General features: G+C 41.6%; 1 long non-coding RNA gene across 7 annotated transcripts in view; it reads right to left on the bottom strand.

Annotated features, from left to right (window-relative positions):
- Window positions 1–1,228: 1,228 nt before the first annotated feature.
- LOC121013342 (uncharacterized) overlaps window positions 1,229–6,097 on the bottom strand; it is a 275,767-nt gene continuing 270,898 nt past the window's right edge. For all 7 annotated transcript variants that reach the window (XR_005782649.1, XR_005782647.1, XR_005782646.1 and 4 more), the window contains 2 exons: window positions 4,186–4,390; window positions 1,229–2,813 (listed from right to left, as the gene is read on the bottom strand). This is a non-coding gene — a long non-coding RNA (uncharacterized LOC121013342). The remainder of the gene's footprint in view (window positions 2,814–4,185; window positions 4,391–6,097) is intronic.

The raw sequence follows: 6,097 nt of genomic DNA, 5'->3' as shown, positions 1-6,097 counted from the left end.
TGTTTCTTACAATCAAGTGTTTTTCTCTCAAGTCAGGTAATAATGCTGCCCTTGGTGCATGCCGGCCCTCCAGCAAGAGTTATGGGTTATGTGTCGAAACAAGAAGGATCCTCTCATTATAGAATTATGGCATCATCAACTAGGAACGGAGGTTCAAGGTCACCTCGCGCAGCCTTGAAGCTGATACAGGAATTCTCTTTGTCACATCCTTTACAATACCAGGGGCCCTCAAGCCTCTATCCAGGCATTCACCCCGCCTGGGGCTGTGCAGAACCTAGAGAAAAATCCCATTGTGCTGCCCAGTAGCTCCAATTGTAGGAAAGACTTTTTGTTATTTTGAGTCAAAATATGTCTCTGTAGAACTTTGGTTGATTGGTTCCCCTCCAGCAACCCAGAAAACAGTGCACTGCTTTTGACATCAGTGCCCTTTGACTGCAAGCCAACCACAAAATAGACCACTGGAGTAAGTTTCTGGAGTCCCAAATTGGCTCCTTAGCTCTGCGAAAGATCGAATGAATGACCTGTGCTTACATTCAGCGAGTTTTTCCTTAAGGATTTCATTGTGTTTCCTTCTTGGTGAGTTTCTTTTTTTAAAGATCTGCATCCGTACGTTTCAAGTGGGAAAACTTTTTTTTTTTTTTTTTTTTTTTGGCAAATTGAATATTTTAGTTTCAACAGAGATACGGTTTAAGTATGGCTTTTTACAATGCAAAATTTCAAACGTACAAAAATCAGTATAATGGGATAATGAGTGCTCCTTTTAGTCGACATCCAGCTGTAAAGATATCAGCTTGAGATTCATCTGATTTCACCTTTACCTTCACCCTCGTTCCCTCCTCCCTGGGTTTGTGTTGAAGCGAATCCCTGATACCATATCAAGTCATCCATAATGATTTAAAGCTTCTCTGAGACATAAGGGCTCTGACTTTGTAACGACCCCAATGCCATTATTATTCTCTCCCAAATTAAAAACAATTCCTAAGTATCTTAACTCTAAGGGCAGGGTTCATCTTTCTCCAACATGTACTCTCCCTGCCCGTCTCTCTCTGCTTGGATCAGGATGCAAATAAGGACCTGTCACTACAATTAGTTAAGTCTCTTTGACTCTATAGGTGCCCTCTGTCCATTTCATTTTTATTTTTTTCTTACAATTTATTTGTTAAGGAAACTAAGTTATAGGTAATTAGTATGCAAGGGAGAGCTTTATGAATTTGTGCTGCTTTGCTGCTTTTTTTTTTTTCATTTTCACTAGTGTATCTTTGCAATAATGCCCTAGAAATGGAATTTCTGGATTAAAGGGTAAATGTATATGTTTTTTCAATATATTGTCAATTCTTACAGTATTGCAAAATATTGTCCCCATAGGTTTTGTATCACTTTGCCTTCTTGCCTCCGGGAAGGGCCACTAAACTGATGATGTTGGAGACTGCTAAGGCTCTAAAATTATGGAATAATTATTTTAATGAGACCTCCCATATTTCCACAGGTGTTCTTTTTTGCAGGCTAAACTTATTTTGGTCCTCACACACTTGATAAAAGATATCTTCTGTGTCTGCAGCCATTAATAAAATTGTAAACATGAATGGATTAAGAACCTTGACATATGTCAGGAGACTTCCAGAAGGCTGACAGTGCTTGAGCATCATGAATTTATCCAAGTGCTCATCTCCCATGTCTCCATGCCACTATTATGAGATTGTGTCTAGTGGCAAAATTGTAATCCACTGGTTGTCAACGGCTTTCCTCTAAAGGACAATGTAGAGTACGAGTTAGAGCGACCTCTGAACTCAGGCTATTCGGGCTATGTCTTGTCTCCATCCCTTCATAACCGTGTCTCATTGGATCAGTTATATAAACCTTAGTGCCTTGGTTTCACTGTTTGCAGGGTGAGGATTTTCACAGTACCTGTGCGATGATTACAAAAAAATACAACATGTAAAGTACTTCAAACAGCACCTGGCAAGTAGTCAATCTTCCCCAAGTGTTTGCTGTTAAATGAAAGCTACTAATCTGATAACGAGGTCCAAATAAATGAAGGTAATTTGGCAATAATTATTCTTTTTTTGAATGTGTCTTATCCCCTATAAATCACAATTTCTTTCCCCAAGTGCTTTCAAAGTGACTTAGAATTCTCTTCAAGGGTTTTTCCTGGGATTTACACGCACTTGTGTCTAGTCCTTGAAGCCCGTCTATAGACTCTGGATATTTTATCAGTTAGGATTAGGTTCAGTTGCATAACACATTCACCATCAATAACATAATCTCATTCCAATAGATGTGTTTTCTTTTTTTCTGAAATAAGAGAATCCAGCGATAGACAGGGCAGTGGCAGACAGTCCGTGGAGCCATGCAGGATCCGTGTCTCCATTGTCCCTTTCACTGTTCTCAGCTCATAACCTCCCTCTTTCGGACTCTGCCATGACCCAAGATGGCTTCATTACAGGATGACAGTTGCCAGAACAGCAGAGAGGAAAAAGAGCCACTCTTCCTGGCTCAGTGATCTTGGTCAACCCAGAACTCGCATCAACATCTGCTCTTGGATTTCCTTGGCCAGAATATTGTCACCAGCCATTGAAAACATTGCCCCAAATGAAATCAGTTCCGTTACTTCTGTTTAGTTCACTTTAGTCCTGTTGGGAAAGAAGAAAAAGAGACTGACTCTTGGGGTGAGCAACTAGATGTCTCTGCCACGGTATTTTTGCATCTTTTGATGCCTCCCTCATTCTCCACGTGTCATCACATGTTGTCAACAATGACGCCGGGATCTCCTCAGCGACTTAGTATAAGAACTTGTGTTAAAGTTTCTCCAAACCCTGGAATCAAGAAGGAAACCATGGTGACTGTCACATTACAGTAGATGCTGGAGTTATAAAGATGAATAAAATAGGACCACGCATTAGTCCTTTTTGTAAACAGATCCCGTGTGGGTCTCTACAAATGGATTCTTCTTAGGACACCTGGGTGGCTCAGTTGGCTGAGCGTCCAACTTCAGCTCAGATCATGATCTCATGGTTTATGGGTTCGAGCCCTGCTTTGGGATCTGTGCTGACAGCTCAGAGCCTGGAACCTGCTTCAGATTCTCTCTCTCTCTGTCTCTGCTTCTCCCTTTCTTCTGTTCTCTCTCTCTCAATAAATAAGTAAATAAAGAAACAAACAAAAAATTTTGAAAATAAAAATAGATTCTTCTTTATGCACTGACCTTTCCTTTTTAAAAAAAAAAAAAAAAAAAATTTGGAGCACCTGGGTGGCTCAGTCGGTTAAGCATCGACTTCGGCTCAGGTCATGATCTGTCCATTCGTGAGTTCAAGCCCCGTGTCGGGCTTTGTGTTAGCTCGGAGCCTGGAGCCTGCTTCGGATTCTGTGTGTGTGTGTGTCTCTCTCTGCCCTTCCCCCACTCACACTCTGTCTCTCTCTCTCCCTCAAAAATAAATAAAACATCAAAAAAATTTTTAAACAAAAACATTAAAAAAATTTTTTTTTATATTTATTTATTTTTGACAGAGAGAGACAGAGTACAAGTGGGGGAGGGGCAGAGAAAGAATCCGAAGCAGGCTCCAGGCTCTGAGCTGTCAGCACAGACCCCGACGCGGGGCTCAAACCCACGAACTGTGAGATCATGACCTGAGCCGAAGTCAGATGCTCAAGCGACTAAGCCAACCAGGCGCGTCTTAAAAACAAAAAATTTAAAGGTTTATTTATTTTTGAGACAGAGAGACACAGAGCATGAACGGGGGAGGGCCAGAGAGAGAAGGAGACCCAGAATCTGAAACAGGCTCCGGGCTCTGAGCTATCACCACATGCGGGGCTTGAACTCATGAACCGCAACGTCATGACCTGAGCAGAAGTAGGACACTCAACCAACTGAGCCACCCAGGTGCCCCCGGCCCTTCCATTTCTGGCCTAAATACCTTCTAAAAGTAAACAGCGAGCCTTTCCTACTGTGCTAGTTCCTTAACTGCCTTATTATCAAGATCTTCCAAGATTGTATCACTACAATATTTTGGAAATCTCATTCCTTTTGAGTTTTCTTTACTATTTAAAACTTCCAGTCATGGAAGTGTTCCTATTTTTTTTCTCTGATCACTTAAAAACCTGTGTATTTTCTCTGTATGTCCTCCAAGTTTATGATGAAAACTATGGTGATATAGTTACTTTCTCCCAACATTCTTTATGACTTCACTTCACCTCACATTTTTTTACCAGCTTCTCAGACTTCAGTCCATAATGGTAATTTCATTTTTCTTTTCTCTATCTTCTGAAATGTGAGCCTTGTGACAAAATACGTTAAGAACTGCTCAGAAGAACTGCAATCATTAGAATGATTCTTTCTTCCAATATTCAGATGATCAAATTTTAAAATTCAACATTGACGATGACTCAGTTACATTGTCTGCAAACACAGAAAGGGGAAAAACCACCACTGTGTTCATGGGGTAAAAAAAACATCAGGCCAAGTGATCATTATGTGATAATGTATTAATAATAGATGGTATAATGAACCAAAAATGAGCTTGGCAAAACTCCCAGGTACTTTTCATAAAATAATTTCCCTGATCTGCTTTGCCTTGGAAGAGCACAATACATTATCCCACATTTACTTGGGAGTGGAGAGACTGGCACAGATCCAAGGAGTGGAGCAGTGACTCTATGCTTGGCTCAAGACCTCTCCACAATCCTTGGCCTTTCCACCATTACAGTGTATGTATTTGTGGGAAGGAGCCTTAGACCCTGGCTGTGCTCCACAAACTGAACTCTCATATCTCTGAGCTCTTTCCAGCAAACATGCACAGGAGCTCCTCCGACAGCCGCAAAAGTTGAGCTTCTGGGAAGAGTGGGTGAGTTTCTGTTTTCCATTTGAAATGATGTAGCATAAAGGCCCATAGCAAACTGTACGAGAACTGGCCATGTATTTCCTGGCTACGTTATTCAGCAATACAGTCCTACATACCAGAGGATAAAGCTGACCTTCAGAGGTCCAAGGTTGGCACAAGGCACTGCGAATATATGGGAGAAACCACATAGTTACACAAGGGAAAGCTGGGGCTTGCTTCTCCAAATCCTGTATTCTACCACATGGCAGGGTTTGGGGCCTACATAGGTTGTACTGGTCATCTCAGTCATGCTAAGGAATTGTGGCCTATGCCCCGCAATCTTCAGGTATGAATCTATGGGTTAAATGAAATTACATGGAACAGGCCGTGGAGAGCACAGAACTATGGCTGGAGTTTCATGAGTAATCCGGTCTGGACTTCAGAAACATGAACCTGCAGCCCTCCTAGAAGAAATGAAGGCATTGGTGTCACGGGGCATTGCTGACATGTGCCAGAAAAGCTGCTCACAGCCCGTGGCACGAGAAGTGAAGTGGACGCGAAATGGTTGAGAAGTTCAAATCCTTAGCTGGTTTGCAGGATGTTATTGCCTGGCCACACGCATTGTGAATTCCATATTTCAAATCTGTTTCCATGAATGGAGTTTTGAATGGGGTTTCATTCACTTCCACACGCCCATTTAACCCACTGAGTGATTCTAAATTATGGGCAAATATAGTCACCAAAAAGGTAACTATGTAAGGAAGAAGAGAGCGAAGCTATCAGGAACCTCTTCAATTATCTGATTTATATAGCACCTCCGAGAAGTGTTGAGCAGAGGTTTGGTAGAAGAGTGGAGAAAGCCAACTTGCCCATCTTTCTCAGGATCGCAATGGCCAGAGTGCACATAGCTGTGAACTGCTGGATTGGAAAAGCCAATTAGCGTGTTAGTAGGTGAGGTTAGAGTAGATGTACATGATCTGGGCCCATAAACTAGCCAAGGAAGAGGCCAATACGCCAAATCATCTTTATGGGGTTTAAACTACAGAGTCCAAAAAACAAATGAATGCTTAAACATAGCATATTTGCCAAAATAATCGAGCTTTTATTACATTTCTCTGTGACTTTCTCTTGTATGTCTTTCTCTTCCCACTGACCAACATGGTATTTGTAGAAGTGTATTATACACAGTTTTCTGTGAACACTCAAACTGAATCTCCCCAAATACATGTCTTCTGTGAAATCCAGGGAGCACCATCAGAAAGAAACCTCCAATCTCCTGCGCCACA

This window comes from Herpailurus yagouaroundi, unplaced genomic scaffold (genome assembly GCF_014898765.1).
Source record: "Herpailurus yagouaroundi ecotype Mexico unplaced genomic scaffold, PumYag 198, whole genome shotgun sequence".
In the NCBI taxonomy this organism is placed as follows: Eukaryota; Metazoa; Chordata; class Mammalia; order Carnivora; family Felidae; genus Herpailurus; species Herpailurus yagouaroundi.
Note: the sequence above shows the minus strand (reverse complement) of the source record. Positions and strands in the feature narration are given on the sequence as shown.